The 19,559-nt window shown below is 43.8% G+C and overlaps 1 long non-coding RNA gene across 2 annotated transcripts in view; it reads left to right on the top strand.

The window, feature by feature from the left end:
- Window positions 1-19,559, top strand: part of LOC133385568 (uncharacterized) — a 43,988-nt gene that overhangs the window by 10,482 nt on the left and 13,947 nt on the right. Inside the window, exons 3-6 of one of the 2 annotated variants that reach the window (XR_009762907.1) lie at window positions 5,841-5,885; window positions 10,142-10,221; window positions 16,077-16,319; window positions 18,402-18,587. This is a non-coding gene — a long non-coding RNA (uncharacterized LOC133385568). The remainder of the gene's footprint in view (window positions 1-5,840; window positions 5,886-10,141; window positions 10,222-16,076; window positions 16,320-18,401; window positions 18,588-19,559) is intronic. The other variant, XR_009762908.1, reaches the window with a different exon arrangement.

Genomic DNA, 19,559 nt, shown 5'->3' with positions numbered 1-19,559 from the left:
AGCTCAGTGGTAAAGCATCTGTTTTGCAGGCCAAAGGTCCCAAGTTCAATCCCTGGCATCTCCAGGCAAGACTGGGGGAGACTGTCTGAAAACCTGAAGAGCTGCTGCCAGTCAGTACCGTAAGTATAAGGCAGCTTCCTATGTTCTAGTTTGTCAGTGTCCTTCTTAAAATTCAGAACCTGTAAGTGGGCATGGACTCAGCAGTGGAGGCTGGTCTATTAGGGTAAATGGGGCATTGTCCCACCAACTTTATCCTGCCCTCAGCCAATGAGTCCCCCCATCTTACTTACAACCATTCCAGTGGGTGGCACTAATGTCAGCTTCCTCTTCCTTAGTCTCAGTGTTGCCTCTTGTAGAACTCAGGAGGGAGGAGGAGGAGGAGAAAACTAGAGTTAGTGGGCTCAGCCTGCCACTGGCTGTGGCCCCAGCAGCTCTTGGGCTCCTTGCCTTCTGCCCTACCAGTCCTTGTGGGCTTCAGCCTCCACTGGGGCACATTCCTCCAGATGTGGTCTGAGCAGCACAGAATAGAGTGAAACTATTACTCCTCCCGATAGTGAAGTGTCATGTGTAGTTACAGCCTTAGCAGGCCTGTTACCGCTGTTCTGCATAGACTGTCAGCTGATCAAGATTCACACAAGCTGCTTCATAGGCTACATAAGGAGGATACATCCTCACCAACCTGAGCAAAGGTGCCATTCCTTCCATTCTCTAATTTGCTGCATCTTGTGTTGCTACCCTCTTTCGCAACCATTAGAGCTGTCTTTTGATGCCCTTTATGCATCCAACGAAGCTGTAACAAGAGTCTTCCTCATCGTTAATGAGCCATTACAGGATGAACAAAAAATGACTCCAACGTTATTCTGAGTGGGTGGATCCTCCCTTCCCCCCCCCATTATTGGAATTCTGGGTTTGATACTTCCTGTTAGCAAAATGTGTGTATATACACATACACATGTACAGCATTATTTACTGTAATTCTAGACAATGATACTGGCAAATGTCAAAGCCCACGAGGGAGTTGTATGCCACACCTTGTATCGAAATTAACCAGAGCTCTGTTGCGAAAATCCACCAAATGCCTTAGAGACATCTACGTTGGAATCCAGGTAGCGTTCCTACAGTCTAGTTCCAACAGACCATAAATGTGCAACATGATGACTGAAAAAAAACCCCATCTGTATGTCAACACAGAAATGCCAATTGCAAGGAATGACATGTATTATTTATAGAAGTATGTTTCCAACATAGCGGTCTTGCTCTCTGCTCCGTAGGAGACAAACTTCTGCATTCCTTATGCTGCTATAGAATTCACAAGAAGACGTTGCTTATTTTCCCAATAACGTCCTCCTATTCTCTTTCCATCTCCATGGTGGCAGCAAATATTGATCACATACACGCAGTATATAAATATCATTTAAGATTCGCAAACTTCTGTCCCCAAAGGTGATTTATAGACTTCCGCGCACACATTGCATTCATCTGAAAATCAATAGCTCAAAGAACACAGGCTGCAGCTTACAGCTGTTTCTAGACATTTTGGTTTGAACCACAATTGGGGGAATGGGAGAAGAGAGATTTGATTTGAAGCTAGTTTTTCAAAGATGTATTTTTTTTATTCCTAAGATTTCTTACCCACCTTTCACCATGAGGTCCAAGGGCAGGTTACAACAGTATAATATACAGTTATGAAAGCAAGTAAAACAATTACAAAGTTAAAAGCAAGTAAAACACATAAAAGCATTACAACCAAATGGGGGTGCCTGTTGCGGTTCTCTCAGTTTCTCATTTTTCCAATCTTAAATTTGGTTCTCCGCATTTCTGCAGAAATTTATGAATTTTGTTTAAAAAATCCTCACATTTCTCTTAACAAACATATTTTTATATGCTGTTTTGACTAATTTTTCAAAAAGTTGGGTAGCAAATCGATTGGGCTGTCAAGTCCTGTAAAATAATTTGTGAAGGTTTCTATGGGTTTCCCATCACCATTTTGCAGAATTAAAAAAGGGGGGAGGGGGAGAGAAATGTCCTTTGTGAAAACACATTACTGATGGTGCATGCTTTTCCTGAAGACATCTTCCGTACAATAATTTAGTCTAGAATGACTTACTAAGAACACTGTATATTTTTAGATTAATATCAATGTTATGTTGTAAACTGCCCAGAGAGCTTCGGCTATGGGGCGGTATGCAATAATAATAATAATAAAAATAATAATAATAATAATAATAATAATAATAATAATAATAATAATAATAATAATAATAATAATAATAATAATACTTTTAATGCTCTTATGATTGTCAGGGAACAGTTTCACTCTGGATATCTCATCCATGAGTCATCATAATCTCTGTGTTAGATTACTAATGCCTCTGCTATGTGGTATCCCCTCCGGTGGATAATAGGGATGGGAGAGAAATTCAATTCTGTTTGCATTTTAAGCTAAGTTTATCACCTTCACACTTTCTGAAACAATATGAGGACTGAAACACAGCCATTCATTGAACTTCACGCTTATCCAAATTTTATGATGCGGTTCTCCAACCAAACGACGTTTACAAAAATGCATATAGTAGGGGAAAGTGTGCATAAATTTGAATATATTTGTGGAAATAACATACAAAATGCATCATATTATGAAAGATTTCTTGCAGAAACATGTGCATTCATCAAAACTACATACAAAAATGTGCTTATTAGGAGAAATCCACACTAAAATGCTGGAGAATTTTCACGAGGAAATAGCAAATTTCTGCAGAAATGTGCAAAACTGAATTTAAAACTGGAAAAATTAGAAACAGAGAGAACTGAAACGGACACATTCTTTCATCCCTAGTTCGTAATGACATCAGGAAGGTGAATGATGCAAAAAGGAGTTTCAGGGACTTCAATCAAGAGGGCGTGTACATCGACACAACCCCTTGGTAGGCTACAGAGCTTATTGCCACATTCTTCAGCTTTGGGTCCTCAAATGCACTACAACTTCCACAATCTCTAAACAACTTACCCAATGATCAGGGACTTATTTTATACAATACTAGCCAGTAGTACTGAGCAAACCCATCCCAATTCAATTCACAATTGGCTCAATATTTGTCAGCTTGCTTAGAGAACATTTGAGAGGAAAGCTCACCTATTTATAAGACTTCTTGTCTGGGGCATGATGACAGCATATGGGTGATGCTGATTTGCACATGTGCCTTTTTTGTGTTTCTGCCTGAGAATTGTGATAGTCAGCTCTTGCCATTCAAACGTTTTGTATTGCCACCCAAAATTTGTAATATTTAATGTCTTCATGTCCTTCTTGTAATGGCATCTGCCTCGCCATTGTTGAAAGCACACTGCTGGACTAGATGAACCTTGGACTGGATGTTCCTTTAGAAGGAGGGACTATGGCTCAATGGTATGCAAAAGGTCCTGAGTTCCATCTCTGGAGTCTCCAGGTAGGTCTAGGAAAAGGCTCCTGTCTGACACCCTGGAGTGACACTGCCAGGTCATGTTGAGAATACTTGATGGACCAATGGTCTAACTTAACATAAGATGGATTCCCTATGTTCTTATGCTGACATGCTAGTTTTGTGTGTACAAGGATTGCTTGTGTTTGTCTGCACTCACATGCACACATGAAAGTGATTGAGCATACACGCTCAAGCATGTTATGCCTCACCTCTAGTCTAACGTGATATAGGATAGAGACACACTTACTGTTCTGCTGATTCCAGTGCATCTATATCTCTCTTTTCTGAAAACAGGGGCACGTGACACTAGTTGAACCCCACCCCCTTTTACTGTAAAATTTGATGGGATCAGCTCAAGTGCATTTTGTTAAAAATTCCATTTTGGAGAGATTTTGCAACCATTTAGCAGATCAACCTGTTCTCCTTCCAGGTGTGGCCAATGGAAATGCTTTGCTGTAACCGACTAGTGTGCTCACAGCCATACTCATTCTGTAGTCTGGAAATGTCAGGCTATGTAAGCTCCCCACTGATTATAGCATCAGTCTGCGTCTGTGACGGAATTGCTTTTTAAATGTTTTTAAAGCTGTTTTTTGGGGGGGAGGAAGATGTTTTTCAAGATATTTTGTTTTAATGTGTTTTGTTTTTAAGATGTTTTAAAGTGTTTTTGTTTGCCACTCTGGTCTCCTTCTAGGAGAAAGGGCACAATATAAATTTAATAATAAATAAATAAATAAAACCAGTCCATTTTTATACCTTCACCGCTGGTCAATAGACAGGATTTAAAAAATGAAACTATTCCCATGTGGTCAAGTGAGCTTTGACCTCTGAAAAGCTCAAATGGGCTTTAGCCACTGCTGTTGCAAGACAAACTGCTTTTGAAAGTGAGGTGACTTGCAAAAGCCACTTGCAATGTGGGACAAGAGGCAGCTCTTCCAAGGAAGAAGGGCAAAGGTCTCACTGGGCTAGTGCAAGCCTTTGGGGCAACCACCCACAGAGACACACTATTCAGAACCTGAGCAAAACAGGAGAGTGACAAAGGCGCTCCTTGCCTGGAGCACAATTCTGGCACCAACCTGCTTCCAACCCAATTTACAGTTAACCAATTTACAGCCCAATAGGCTACCTTGGCCTGAATGCCTGACACTTTATTAAAATAAAAGCATCAGCCAAGGAAACAGCTGCCAGAGAGACTCTCTCTGTGGATAATGCTGAACTTCTCTCATGTAAAAAGGTAACAGGAGAGACAAAGTTGGTAAAACCCAGGAACTGTTCAGCTGCTGCTGTTGGGAGTGTACACAGTTTGTAACTTGAAAGAGTTTTTCCTTGACAGCAAAGAAAAGTGAGCTTCTCATTTTGTTTTCTTTGCATTATATACTCCAGAGTCCACTCTGTTTGTTTGCATACCAATCTTCAAGCCTCAGTCACAGAGCTGAGCTACACATTGATAAAAATCACACTGTAGAGACATTAATGGATGGCACCACTGAACACTGCAAATGGAAGGAAATTCATTTTAATGACCCCCCCGCCCATGTTGAAACACATATACACCACTGTTGAACAGCAAACTGAATGTAGAATTTAGACCAGCCTTGGCCAACCTGGTGCCCTGCAGATGGTTTGGACTACAACTCCCATCAGCCCCAGCCAGCGCATGATTGAACTTGGGACTTTTTGCATGCAAAGCAGATGTGTATCTCTGAGCTACAGCCCCTCCCCTGTTTTCACAAAAAGCAGGGGGTGTGCAGGGCCCCAATCTAGACTGGGTCTCTGGCACACATGGAAGAGAGGTATCTCTTTTCTCCCTGTGCTATTTTGTTACAGTGCTATTTTCAGTAAACAGTACCTTCAGGAGCAAATAACAGAGTGTGGAGAGGGGGGCAATTTCCAACTGGAAAATGACAGTGAAGAAAGGGTTAATAGCCTCTTCTCCAAGCACCATGGCCCCAATCTGGATTGAGGCTTGATCTGGATCAAAGTCCCAAGTGGCTTCTTCTTGTGAAAAAAAATTAAGTGGCCAGTGTTCATCGTTGTTTATTATTATTAAGAACAGTGTTAATAGCATGACTGTTCTTTGAAAGTGCACTTACCATCATGTATAGTGTGGCCCTTAGAGCCAGTGGGTGAGATCCAGACTAAGTGAGCCATGCTTTAGTGCCATTGAAACCCATGGGGCATCAATTAGGACCACTAGCTCTGTCCCGTTGATTTCAATGGGGCTAACCCAGGGGTGGGAAACCTCAGGCCCAGGGGCCAAATGTGGCCCTCCAGGCCTCTTCCCCAGGTCACCTGTCTCACTGGCCCTGCTCCATGTTCTCCTCAAGTGTTTTTGCCTGGCTGGAATTTGCCCTTGAACTCTGATCATGCCTCTTTCTTGCCTAGATGGAGGATGGAGAAAGGTGTGAGAAACTAGCCTGCTGTACAAAGGTAAAATTCACACTGGTTGCTCTGCCCACTTTTGCCTCTGGACCCACCCCTCACTGGCACATGGCCCTTAAAAGGTTGCCCAGAACGGAATGTGGCCCTGAAGCTGAAAAATGTTCCCCAGCCCTGTGCTGAAGTGTGATTAAATTAAACAAGATGAAAGGGGGGGGAAATGCATTGAGAGGTGAAGGAGATCTGTTGACTACAATATCAAGGGATGACCTGCATGTGCGATGGACAACCCACCAGAGATAATAACAACTCAGACAGAACATTGCTTTGGAGGGGATGTGCATGAAGACAAACTTTTTGATGGACTCCATTCTCTGATTCAGCTGCCTACCATCAATTGTGCAGTAACTCAGTGAAGAGAGATTAAAAAGATCCCCGCCTCTGAGCGAGCCAGGACAAAGAGATAAACCAGGGTGGGGAACAGAGCCTATCCATGGTCAAGCCCAAGGTTTGCACCCCTATCATCCATCCTTCACAGCATTTTCCTTGTATTGGAATTTGGTGTATGTTGCAGCAGAGTGCAGAAATAAATAGGCTGGTAAGACTGGCGGGTGAAATAAAGATACTTAAGGTTTATTAATACTAAGAAATAAAGCCATTCTGAGTACAGGCATACATGTGGCCATTATAGAGTCATTATTCACACATACTAACAAGAGGCAGGAGGGAAGGAAGGCCTAAGAAAAAACGTCAAGTTGTTACTCAAGAAGGAACCAGAGAGGAAAGAATAGGTTGCCTTTCTCTCTATTGCCCCCCACTGGTCCAGGTTACATGTTATAAGCATCGGTCCTTTACACCCAATGCCTTGGTCCTTCGATCAATCACTGTATTCCACAAACTCAAAAGTTACTGGAAAGTTAAAGATTTTGCCTTCATGGAGTCAAGAGTTGATTAAGGATGGGCTTTCCCAACTATTTGTTTTTCCCTTTGGTCAAAAACTCCCCAGATCCAGTTATCAGGAAGGCATTAGCTTTCATACCAGCAACATTCAGTAAAGTATTAAAGTCTTTGGTTCCTCCTCTTGCCCATCAGCACAGCTTGTCCTTTCCAGAGCTTTTGCAAAGAATGAGCCAGGGCTATGAAAGAGAAACCTCTCAGGGGACAAGACGCATCTAACAAAGCACGCTGCTTCCGATCAACAGTGGAACGTAGGAGCATAAGAAGGTGCCTTGTACCGAGTCAGACCACAAGTCCATCTAGCTCAATATTGCCCTCACTGACTGGCAGCAGCTCTCCAGGGATTCCAGACAGGGAGCCTCTCCCAGTCCTACCTGGAGATGCCGGCAGTTGAACTTGGGACCTTCTTCATCCAAAGCAGATGCTCTGCCACTGAGCTATGATTCTACCCGCTAGCTTCCCTAGTGGTGGGGGTTGAAGTTATTCAGTCTGATTTTGTCAGTCTTTGGGGAGCTAGCAATAAGCTGCTTTTGGAAGGGAGGGGACTTTGAGAGACGGAAATCACACACTCTTCAAGATGTGTTATAATAACCATGTTTCTTGGGAAGAGGCCATAGCTCAGTCAAAACCTTGGTGACGGAGTGGAATAGGGAGATCACCAGGGCAATAGACTGGGTGGCCCCGAAACGTCCTCTCCCCCTGAATAGAACTCAGATCGCACCCTGGTATACACCATGGTTGCAAGGTCTGAGACAGGAGGTGAGACGACTAGAGTGCCGGTGGCGGAAATCTCGTTCTGAAGACGATCGGACACTGGTTAGAGCAGCAATAGCTGCCTACCAGGTGGCAACAAAGGCAACAAAGAGGGACTTCTTTGCTGCCTCTATTGCGTCCTCAGAGTGTTGTCCCAGGAGGTTGTTCCAAGTGGTCCAAAGCCTGGTCGGTCCAGTTGTGCAGGAACCTATGGAGCAGTCAAAAGCCTCCTTTGACACATTTGCAAAACACTTTGCCAATAAAATCGAGCGTCTTAAGAGCACGATTCCGTACGCCGTGGATACAGGAAGTGGGCCAGAGTCGGCCAGTTTTATTCCGGTCCGATGGGATCGGTTTCAGCCTCTTCCCTTTGAGGAAGTGGACAAGGTGATCTCTACTGTGAGGCCAACCACCTGTCTGTTTGATCCTTGCCCCACGTGGCTCATTGTGAGCTGCAAAGAGAGACTGAGCAAAGGGATCAAGGCAGTGGTGAATGCTTCCTTGGAAGAGGGTGCTATGCCCTTAGCCCTCAAGGAGGCAGTAATAAAGCCCAACTTAAAAAAGTCCTCCTTGGATCCCCAAGAGCTGAATAACTTTCGCCCAGTCTCTAATTTACCATTCTTGGGCAAGGTGATTGAGCGAGTGGTGGCCAAACAGTTACAGACACACTTGGAGGAAACAGACTATCTAGATCCATTCCAATCGGGCTTCAGGACTGGACATGGAACTGAAACAGCCTTGGTCGCCCTGGTGGATGATATGAGGAGGGCGTTGGATAGGGGAGAATGTACATTCCTCGTCCTTCTGGATCTCTCAGCGGCTTTCGATACCGTCGACCACGGTATCCTTCTGGATCACCTGGGGGGAATGGGAATAGGGGGCACTGTTTTGCTGTGGTTCCATTCCTATCTCTCAGACAGGCATCAACGGGTAGCATTGGGGGATGAGGTTTCAGACCCTTGGCCTCTCAATTGTGGAGTGCCACAGGGTTCTATCCTCTCCCCCATGCTATTTAACATCTATGTAAAGCCGCTGGGGGCCATCATCAGGAGATTTGGGTTGCAGTGTCACCAATATGCGGATGACACTCAGCTCTATCTCTTGTTTAAGTCCTCACCAGAGTTGGCTGTGGATAACATTTCCAAGTGCCTGAAGTCCGTAAGTGAATGGATGGGAAGTAATAGGCTGAAGCTGAACCCCGACAAGACCGAGGTGCTGCTCGTGGGAGATAAGAGAAGGTTAGGAGATATAGACCTGGTGTTTAATGGGGTAAGATTGCCCCTGAAGGACCAGGTCCGCAGTCTCGGGGTCATCCTTGACTCCCAGCTGTCCATGGAGGCTCAGGTTTCAGCAGTGAGCCGGGCAGCTTGGTATCAATTACATCTAATACAGAGGCTGTGACACTACCTTCCTGTCCATCTGCTCCCATGAGTAGTACATGCCCTGGTCTCCTCTCGCTTAGACTACTGTAATACGCTCTACGTTGGGTTACCCTTGAAAACGGTCCGGAAACTCCAGCTGGTACAGAATCCGGCAGCACGTTTGATCAAAAACAGCCGTTGCTGTGATCACATCACTCCGGTGTTAGAAGAACTACACTGGCTACCAGTTGTGTACCGGGCCCAATTCAATGTGTTGGTGTTAACCTTTAAAGCCCTTTACGGTTTCGGACCAGTTTATCTGAAGGAGCGCCTCCAACATCACCAAATATGCCGCCTGACAAGATCAGCCATGCAAGACCTTCTCTTGGTCCCACCAGTTAAAACAGCTAGGCTGGTGCGGACCAGAGAGAGGGCATTTTCAATTGTGGCCCCCACCCTCTGGAACTCCCTGCCTTATGATCTTCGCCATGCCCCCTCCCTGGTAGGCTTCCGCCAAGCCTTAAAGACATGGCTATTCAGGCAGGCATACAGGATTGCTGGGGTGGACTAGGGTTAGCTGTATAGATGGGCGGTTTTAGATTTTCATCGACTGTTATTCTGGTTAAATGTTGTATTTTTATCCTTTTATCTTTTTATGTACGTCGCCTAGAGTGGCCGTTGTCGCCGCCATATAGGCGACTTAAAAATAATTTTTTTTATTATTATTATTATTAGAGCATGTGCTTGTTGGAAGTGGGGGCAGGAGCAACTCCTGTTTGGGTTCTTTTGTTTTGTTCCAGAAGGAAGGTAGAGTTAGAGTCCTCCAGCTGGCTAGGCTTACCTACCTTTACCTGTGCTGTGCTCTCCCTTCCTTGTAAATTGATATGCTCAGGAAAGCTTATCTGCCCCTCCTCCTTCCGCCCTTTGTTCTTCGACTATCCAAGAGGGAGGAGACATCTTTGTCTTTGCTGTCTCTCCTGAGCCATGAGGGCAATACCTGTGTCTGGGCGTTGCACCTCCAACTTAGTTAGTTATTTAGAACTAGGTATGCCTTTCCTATCTACTATGTATTTCTATAAATAAAGTAGCTTTTCTTATCTTACTAAGTCTTCTCGGTGTCTGTAATGCAAGGTAAAAGCCTGCCACTTGGGAAAATGCACACATTGGCACGCACGCATCTCAGACCATTGTCGATCTCTGCTCATTTATACAAATTTACATGTGCTTTGCATGCAGAATCGTCAAGAAACCCTGGGCATGTAGCAGCAAGCAAGTTCAATCTCCGGGGTTTGAACCCTGATGGCTCCTTTATACATGTAAGTCATCACTAGCTGTTGCAGTCAGTGAGTCATAAGCATGTATGTTCACTAGAGATGGACAAATCTATCAGTTTGGGGTTTTCTCCATTTCTCATCTTTCTAGTTTTAAGAATGCAGAGAACCGTTCCACCTGTGTTTTTTTTTTTTTTTACATTCTCATGAAAATTCATCAGTGTTTAAGTGCCAGTTTCTCCTAATAGAAAAACTTCTGTCTACAATTTGGCCTATTATACACATTGTCCAAGCAATTTTCCCTGCCATAATGGACTTTTGTATGCTATTTGCTCTAATACATGCCTTTTAATGTACTTTCCTCTAATGTATGCAATTTTTTTACACATTACTTGGCTGGAGACCTGCACTGCACAATTTGGAGAAGAGCAAATTTCAAAGGATGCCTGTTTCGGTTTGGTTTGGCATTGCAAAATTGGAATGTTGAAGGATAAAAGTGTTTCAGTTCATGTATTGTTTCAGGAACTGCAAATCAGGGAGGCTTGCAAAGCAAACCAAGTATCTCCCCATCCCTAGTTAAAACAGGATCTAGATTAAGTGTTGCAACCGTATCACATTTTTGCTGCCTGTCCAAGTCATCAATCGTTTTGTTGCTTTAAATCCCTTGGGAATCTGGAATTGATCCCCTGACCTTTCCGGTGGGCTTTTAAAAATATATACTCCTTTATGGACATAAAACTCTGACCACAAAGGTTGTCATGAACTGCATACTATTTACAGCAGGGGAAATGCTGGAAGCCTTTTAAGTTGAGACCTATCCCAGTCTGCATCTGTGTTAGAATTGCTTTTAATATGTTTTCTTTAATAATATGTTTTTAACCCTTTTTTTAAAAAAAAGATGTTTTTAAAGGTTTTTAAAAAATGTTTTTAACGTTGTTTTGTTTTAATGTATTCTAAGGTCTTTTTATGATGTTTTAAAGTGTTTTTAGCATTTCTGTTTGCCGCCTTGGGCTCCTGCTGGGAGGAAGGGTGGGATATAAATCAAATAATAAATAAATAAATAAATGTGACTGAATACCGTGCACGCAGCACAGTGCCCTGAATCTCAGGCGGGCATAGCTAGAAAAGCAGCAAAAACAGATGGCTCAGCTTCATTTTTTTTTAATAATCTTTTAAAGCCCTCATGTTCTAATTACTACACAGGAGACAGAGTGAAAACCAGTCTGCTTGCCAATTCAGAGAGAAGCACAAGACTGAAATAAAAAAGGCAGGGAGGAGGTTATGATTAATCATGATCAATAAAGAAAGAGTATTACTTTGCCATAAATCTCCAGCAAATCTGCTTTCATGTCGCAAATAATAACCCACCATGTCTCCACTGGAGGAAAGGAACACCGGAATACAACATGATTAAGAATGTGCTCAAGTGAAGATGGGTATCTGAGAACAGACAGGCCTTGGAAATGTTGCTGCCTGGGGCAAAGGATAAGATGCCCCCTGCAACACACATATTCCGCATACAGAATTCAATCAGACTGAGGCCAAATCTGCACTGTACATTTAAAGTACTATGACACCACTTTAAGCAGTCATGTCTTCCCCCAAGGAATCCTGGGAACTGTAGTTTGATAAGGATGCTGAGCGTGGTTAGGAAACCCCTATTCTCCTCACTGAACCATTCCCAGAGTGGTTTAACAATCAATCCCTCTTGCTAGGGCACTCTGGGAATTATGGCTCTGTGAGGGGAATCAAGGTCTCCTAAACAATAACAGCACCCTTCACAAACTACAGCTCCCAGGATTCTTTGAGGGAAGCCATGACTGTTTAAAGTGGTATCATGGTGAATCATAGAGTTGGAAGGGACCTATAAAGCCACTGAATCCAACCCCCCCTACTCAATGCAGGAATCCAAATGAAAGCATACCTGACAGGTGGCTGTCCAGCTGCCTCTTGAAGGCTTCCAGTGTTGGAGAGCCCACCACCTCTGTAGGTCATTGGTTCCATTGCCGTACCACTCTAATAGTTAGGAAGTTTTTTCTGATGTTCAGTTGAAATCTGGCTTCCTGCAACTTGAGCCCATTATTCCGTGTCCTGCACTCTGGGATGATTGAGAAGAGATCCTGGCCCTCCTCTGTGTGGCAACCTTTCAAGTATTTGAACAGTGCTATCATATCTCCCCTCAGTCTTCTCTTCTACACTCTATATAGTGTGGATGTGACCTGACAGTTGAAACTTGCTTCAGCAACATCCTCCACCATACCTGAGATCAGCAGGGTAGTTGAGACTCAAGAGGAATTATAGGTGAGATTACTACTAACTCCATCATCTGCCACTTGAGGCACTCATGTCACCAGTGCCAGATTTAAGAACAAACCAAGTAAGCCATGGCTTAGGGCCTCACATTAAGAGGTGCCTCTACATATGGTGGAGATAGCTAAGAAGATTTATCATCATTGAAATCGCTTTGTCTTAAATAACCTTTCATTTACAATCCACCCCTACAATTCTGACCCTTGGCCTCTCCACCCCAGTCCACACCCAATCCCATCAACGTCCCTTCCAGGGCAGCTGGATTACTTGCATCATCCCTAGGTTACTCATCCTTACCTCAGACCTCAAGAGGAGACAATGGGAGGTAGCCCAGCAACACATTCTAAAGTCTTTTTCCATATCTTCACTGCTAATCCCTTCCTTGCCACCTTCTCACTCCCCCCTATGCCATCACACAGGCCTGTAGCTAGGAGGGGGCTCTACTGGAAAATACATGCAAGACAAATACATGTTTGGAGGAGACAGGTGAAATCTAACATTTTGACTTTGATGCCCCATCTGAGGCCCATGTAAGGCCCTGAATCTGCTTAACTACATGCTTTTATGTGCTGCTGTGCCATTGCAATATTTGACTCTCAGACTGGCTTGTAAGGAGTTAAGTCTGTGTAGGAATGAATGACAGAAGCTGTCAGAGGAGGGGCTGTGTTCTTCAGTTTCATATGTGCTAATTAAGAAATCATAAGGTGTTTGATAGTGCAAATCAAGGTTTTTGCAAAAGGTATGTTTTATTTAGCTGTTTTTCTTTGCCTATGTCTATGTGCAAATGTAGTGGTTTACCATTTTTTCCATTACCCCTTCTATTATAATGTGATACACGTTTTTCTCTTTATTTTTTATGGCATGAGCCCTCTGAATCTTGATGTGCCATAGGGCCTCAGCATGTCTTAATCTGGACCTGCATGTCATTCTGACCATCAGAAGAGCCCTGCTGGATAAGGCCAATGGCTCATCCTTTTCTCACAGGAAGCCCATGAGCCGGCTCAGAGTGCAACAGTCCCCGCATGTGTGGTGATTGTTGTTGTTATTTATTATTATTATTATTATTATTATTTCCATTTATAGACCGCTTACTATCTAAAAGATCTCAAAGCGGTTTACAATAGAATACACAAGGTACAATAAAAAAATCAAATTAATTTACAAAGCAAAATACATGAACAATATCCATATACATAAACAAATACATAAACACAGTATAAAAGTCAGAATTCACCAAGGGAAGCCCGTAAGCCGCCCTCCCTGCTCTATGAAAGTGTCAGAAAACTGAAATTATGTTGACCATGGAGGAGGGCAACAAGCAGGTAAAAGGTTATCGCTCCCCTGGTGTTGCTTGCTGCCGTTTCTCTTGCCTCTCCTTCCTCCCGGGGGTGAATGGCTAGGGGAAAAAACCCAGACAATAGACAGCACAGCACTAGCTTAAATATTGGAGGCCTTATATGATACAGTCAATATTTTTGTCTGGTTCCCAGCAGCTGGTACAGAAAGGTTCAGTGGATATCATGGGCCTATCACTCTCTCTCAGCCTAACCTACCTCATACTGTTGTTGTGGCCAGAGCTGGCCTAAGACCTTTTTGCTCCCTGAATCAAAGGACATAGGAATGTAAGAAGGTGCCTTATACCAAATCAAACCATTGGTCCATCTAGCTCAGTATCATCCACACTGACTGGCAGCGGCTCTCCAAGGTCTCAGAGAGGAGATGTTTCCCAGCCCCACCTGAAGATTCTGGAGACTGCACCTGAGATCTTTCGCATGCAAAGCAAAGGCTGACCCACTAAGCTGCAGCCCTGCCGTCTCATGAAAAGAGGTGCAGGAAAGCCTGCACGTTAGTCTTGCTCCGAATGAATCCAAAATTCAGTTAATATGGTACGGCTGTACATTTTTATCAGTGATGAAACTGTATTTATCTAGGCCTGAAATGGCTAAGCTTGTGTTGTTGGAGGCCATTCCATCATCATGTGGATGGTGAAGTGAAAATATATCCAGGTACACAGCTCATTGGCTATGCAAACAGAAAACTGGTTCAGTGCACAAATATCCCTTGCTGGATTGGGGCGACTATTAGCTGTTTTATTTTGCGAGTTTTGTTTCAAGTACTGGGAGAAAAGTGGCAAATAGCTCAAGAAAGCTGTCTGAAACCCCGTCATAAGGAGTAACAAAAGAAACTTCCCCATACATAGGCATCAATGAGGGCTTGAAAATGCATAATCTGCTCCTATTTATTTTCCTAACGTCTGCCAAGTCCTAAGAAAGTTTTGGGTGGCAGCTCCAACCGTAAGTCTTCCTGTTCAGATGACTGCTGTTGGAGACTGTGTAAGCTTAGGCAAGCATGATGTCTGACATACAAAGACTCTGAATAACCAACAGGCAATGGGGAGAAGGTAGGAACCCTCAATCTTGTGCATGCACGTGGATCAAGGCTAAGGATGCAAAATGATCATCAGGCCATGTCCAAACTAATTGGGTTTCATTTGCTGATCTTAATGCCCTTACCAGACAGTGGAGGAGAAAACAGTTTTTTAGGTAACCTACTCCAGAGTTGTTTTATGTCACTGTATTCATTTCTAAACATATTTTATCAAAAAGAAATATTGTATCATAAAATACGCATTTAATGCATTTTGGTATGTATTGCAATAGAATTATATTGAAAAATTCAGAGAAGTGCAAAGTTCAAAGGACAACTACCTTCCAAAAGATAACTAGCACCAATTCACGCATTAGTTCAGGAAGTGTGGCTCAGGTCAATTCACTTCAGAATTCACAGAAATTGAATCCCTCCATAAATGGGTCACCATCTTGCACAATTTAGGTTACACTTGTGGCACTATAATCAACTTTTGGAGAGAGGAGAAAGGAAGAGGCTGACAGACATCTGAAATTGGAAAAGAGACAAAAACAGATACAATAAAGATAAAAACATATGTTACAACCATTAAAAGCAGGTCCATGTTGAGTGATTGGTGATAAAGGCAAGTTTTGGGACTGGAAAGTTTCAAGATTATCATTTAGGTGAGCAGTCAAGCAGTCTGTAATTGCTGTAAACCACCCAGAGAGCTTCAGCTATGGAGCGATATATAAATGTAATAAAATAAATAAATAAATCTGCTTAATCAATTTTCAACCAAGAACATAGGTAAGCACAACTTGGAAAGGGCCATAGCTCAGTGGTAGATCATTTGCTTTGCACATAGAAGGTCCCAGATTCAATCCTTGGCATCTCCAGGTAGGGCTGGTAGCAACTGTTGCCTGAAATCCTGGAGAGCCACTGACAGTTATTGTTAACCAGGAGTTCCCAAACTGTGGTCTGTCAAGCACTGTGGTCTTCAAGCTTCATTCATGTGGTCTGCGGCATGTCTGTAAAAATACAATTAAAAATCATGCAGCATCTAGCACAGCATGTTACAAATGCTACAACAGGAAGGAAAATCATTCAGTGGTCTGCTAAGACCCTCAGCAATTTCAAGTGATTTGTGGGGGGAAGGATTTGGGAACCCCTGGTGTAGACTGTACTGAGCTAGATGGAACATTGGTCTGGCTCAGTATACTTCTTATGTACCTATCCTTCAGGGCACCAAGGAGCCCCTCTTGGAAGCATAAACTACATGGAAGAACCAGCCAAAACAGACTGTTCTGCCAAAAGGATCTGAAGGATTACAGAAGGAAAGAAGACCTCTGGAACAAGTGGTGCAAAGCAGCACTGCAGAACATGATTTGTTGTTTATGTGCCTTCAAGTTGATTACGACTTATGGTGACCCTATGAATCAGTGACCTCCAAGAGCATCTGTCATGAACCATCCTGTTAAGATCTTGTAAGTTCAGGTCTGTGGCTTCCTTTATGGAATCAATCCATCTCTAGTTTGGTCTTCCTCTTTTTGTACTCCCTTGGTGTTTTTCCCAGCATTATTGTCTTTTCTAGTGAATCATGTCTTCTCATTATGTGTCCAAGGTAGGATAACCTCAGGTTCATCATTTTAGCTTCTAGTGACAGTTCTAGTTTAATTTGTTCTAACACCCAATTATTTGTCTTTTTCGTAGTCCATGGTATGCGCAAAGCTCTCCTCCAACAGAACAGAGTAGAACATGATAAGAAGTAATTATATCAATCACACAGATGTACATAGAATCAGTGTCATGGATTGAGATTGTAGAGTCTAAGGAGTGTTAAGAACGGCTGCCAAGTTCAGCCCTTGAAACAAATGAGTCAATCATGTGCATAGCACACCTGGCAAAATATGACAGATGAGTTAATATGTGCACAATAAACCCAGCAGAATGTGACCTGGATAGCCCTTGCTCTTGCACTTAACAGAAGACAAGAGGATATATTTTCTTTCCCAGTGTGATGCCCAATGAAATCAATGTGTTTTGAGAGAAAGCAGAGATAGGAATAAAACAGTGAGGTTCCATCCGGTATTATCTATTACGTAATACCCCATCCAGGGGCGGCCGAAGACATTTTGCTGCCTGAGGTGAAAGAGCAGGTGGTCTGTCCACTCCCATCCCACTTACAGAAGCTGTGGCAGTTGAATCTTACTTCAACACTGATGACAAGGCAGAGTCCTCCCAAGGGTAGCAGTCTAGCTTAAGGGGCACAGAGCAGGCCATGTGGTCCACACAGCTCTGTCTCAAACAACTTGCTGCTGCCCCCCAGTATCATACCTGAGGCGGCCACTTCACTCTGCCAAATGGTAGGGCTGGCCCTGACTCCATCTCACCCCCATTCTGTGGCTAACTGCTCTCCTTTATCTAGCCAAACCCAGTGTGAGTTCTGTTGTGAACATACTGAAGCCACAGTAGCCATGTGATTAATCCAGTGGCTCCCCAAAGCATTGCCTCATTCACTGTAGGCTGCAACTCCCATAAATCCTGCTAGGGGGCTGGCTGCTGAAAACACCCACTTTGGGAAGTTAGACCTAATGCTTTTATGCACAGGTATTTAACTGGAGTGATAAAACAAATGGGAATAACAAGGGATTGAAAATATTCCAGACAAACTGGAGAGACTGACCAATATTCCCACAAAGCCACATGTCAGACACCTCCTCCACATTTATCTGTATTCAGCATGTTCCCTTTGCACTGAAGCGATATGCAGTTGTTAGAGAGGAAAGCTGAGGAACCTGGAGCCCTCCAAGGAGTGGACTAATGAGTAGGTGCAGAATTTCTGGACCAATGGTGGCCCACAGATTTCTCACTTAAGAAAGGTGCTGGCCCCTTCACACAAATATTCCAAGGCTCATCAGACTGGGGCCACATCCGCACCAGACATTTAAAGCACCATTATACCACTTGAACAGTCATGGCTTCCCCCAAAGACCCCAGGTAATTGCACTTTGTTAAGGGTGCTGACAGCTATTAGGGAACCCGTTCCCATCACAGAGCTACAATTCTCAGAGTGGTTTAACAATCAATCCCCCTTCCCAGGGAACTTTTGGGACCACCCGCCCTGCCCCAGATCAGTTCCCAAAGCAATTTGGGACAGAGCTGATGCATAATTATGGTTTCAACTCTAATTAAACCATCAGAAGGAACAGGGGAGGGAGAAGCAGCATCTGCTCCCCTCCAGAGCTTGGAAAAGTTACTTTTTTTGGCCTACAACTCCCATCAGTCCAATCCAGTGGACTTTTCCAAGTTCTGCTCTCCCCCCCCCCCCGACTAAGAGCAGTGTGGGTTCAATTGTAGCCTTTCAGAAGATGTTGGAGTACAACTCACATCATCATCCCTGACCACTGGCCATGCTGGCTGGAGATGATGGGGAGTCCAGCGACATCTGGTAGGGTACAGGTTCTCCATCCCTGTTTTAAACTGTGTTCTGACCTGAGTGCAGTTGCGGAACGTGCTGTGTTCTTCTCATCCTCGTCGGTGACTTCTCTTCCCTCTTCTCCCCACAGCTCATTGGGGTAGAAAACCACCATGAAATATCAGCCAAATTCAAAAGATCTTGAAGAAACCCAGAAGAGAGCCTTCAAGAAAAAGAAACACCCTCTGCATATGTGGATCTCAAAATGCCTTGCCTCATTTGCCCCAAATATCAACTCCTGAAGGGAAGCCGGTTGGATAGATATTTGCATATCTAGGTAGGTATCAGTTTGCACTGATGAAACATGTTCAGTCTTGGGGGGGAGTTGCCCTGGGGGGTGGATGTGGGAGAACCAACAGCTCACTCCCTTTCATCCCTCTCTGAGCACTTTTCATAGCTACGAATAAAAGAATCCCCACATCACTGGAAGCAACAATGAAAATCCACCAGCCCCCCATCACTTCTCTGAATCACATTGCTTGGCAAACACGAGGGCAGTAAGAATGTATTCTTACCTCTGGCTTTTGTATAAAAATTTAATAATTGTGTCATTAGTTTCACTCTGAGGGGGAAAAAAACCACTCTCTCATTTAACATCAAGTGGCGGTGCTCCAAATATATTTGTTGTCCAACAGGGCAGGAGTAACTTATAGAATCATAGAATCGTAGAGTTGGAAGGGGCCTGTAAGGCCATCAAGTCCAACCCCCTGCTCAATGCCGGAATCCAAATCAAAGCATTCCCGACAGATGGCTGTCCAGCTGCCTCTTGAATGGCTCCAGTGTTGGAGAGCCCACTACCTCTCTAGGTCATTGGTTCCATTGTCGTATGGCTCTTACAGTTAGGAAGTTTTTTCAGATGTTCAGTTGAAATCTGGCTTCCTGCAACTTGAGCCCATTATTCCGTGTCCTGCACTCTAAGACAATCGAGAAGAGATCCCGGCCCTCCTCTATGTGACAACCTTTCATGTACTTGAAGAATGCTATCATATCTCCCCTCAGTATACTCTTCTCAAGGCTAAACATTCCCAGTTCTTTCAGTCTCTCCTCATAGGGCTTTGTTTCCAGTCCCCTGATCTTCCTTGTTGCCCTCCTCTGAACCTGTTCCAGTTTGTCTGCATTCTTCTTGAAGTGCGGAGACTGGAACTGGACGCAGTACTCAAGATGAGGCCTAACCAGTGCTGAATAGGGGGGAACTAATACTTCACACGATTTGCAAACTATAATTCTGTTAATGCAGCCTAATATAGCA

Source organism: Rhineura floridana, chromosome 5 (assembly GCF_030035675.1).
Source record: "Rhineura floridana isolate rRhiFlo1 chromosome 5, rRhiFlo1.hap2, whole genome shotgun sequence".
NCBI lineage: Eukaryota > Metazoa > Chordata > Lepidosauria > Squamata > Rhineuridae > Rhineura > Rhineura floridana.
The sequence above is the reverse complement of the archived record's forward strand: the minus strand, read 5'-3'. Positions and strand labels throughout refer to the sequence as shown.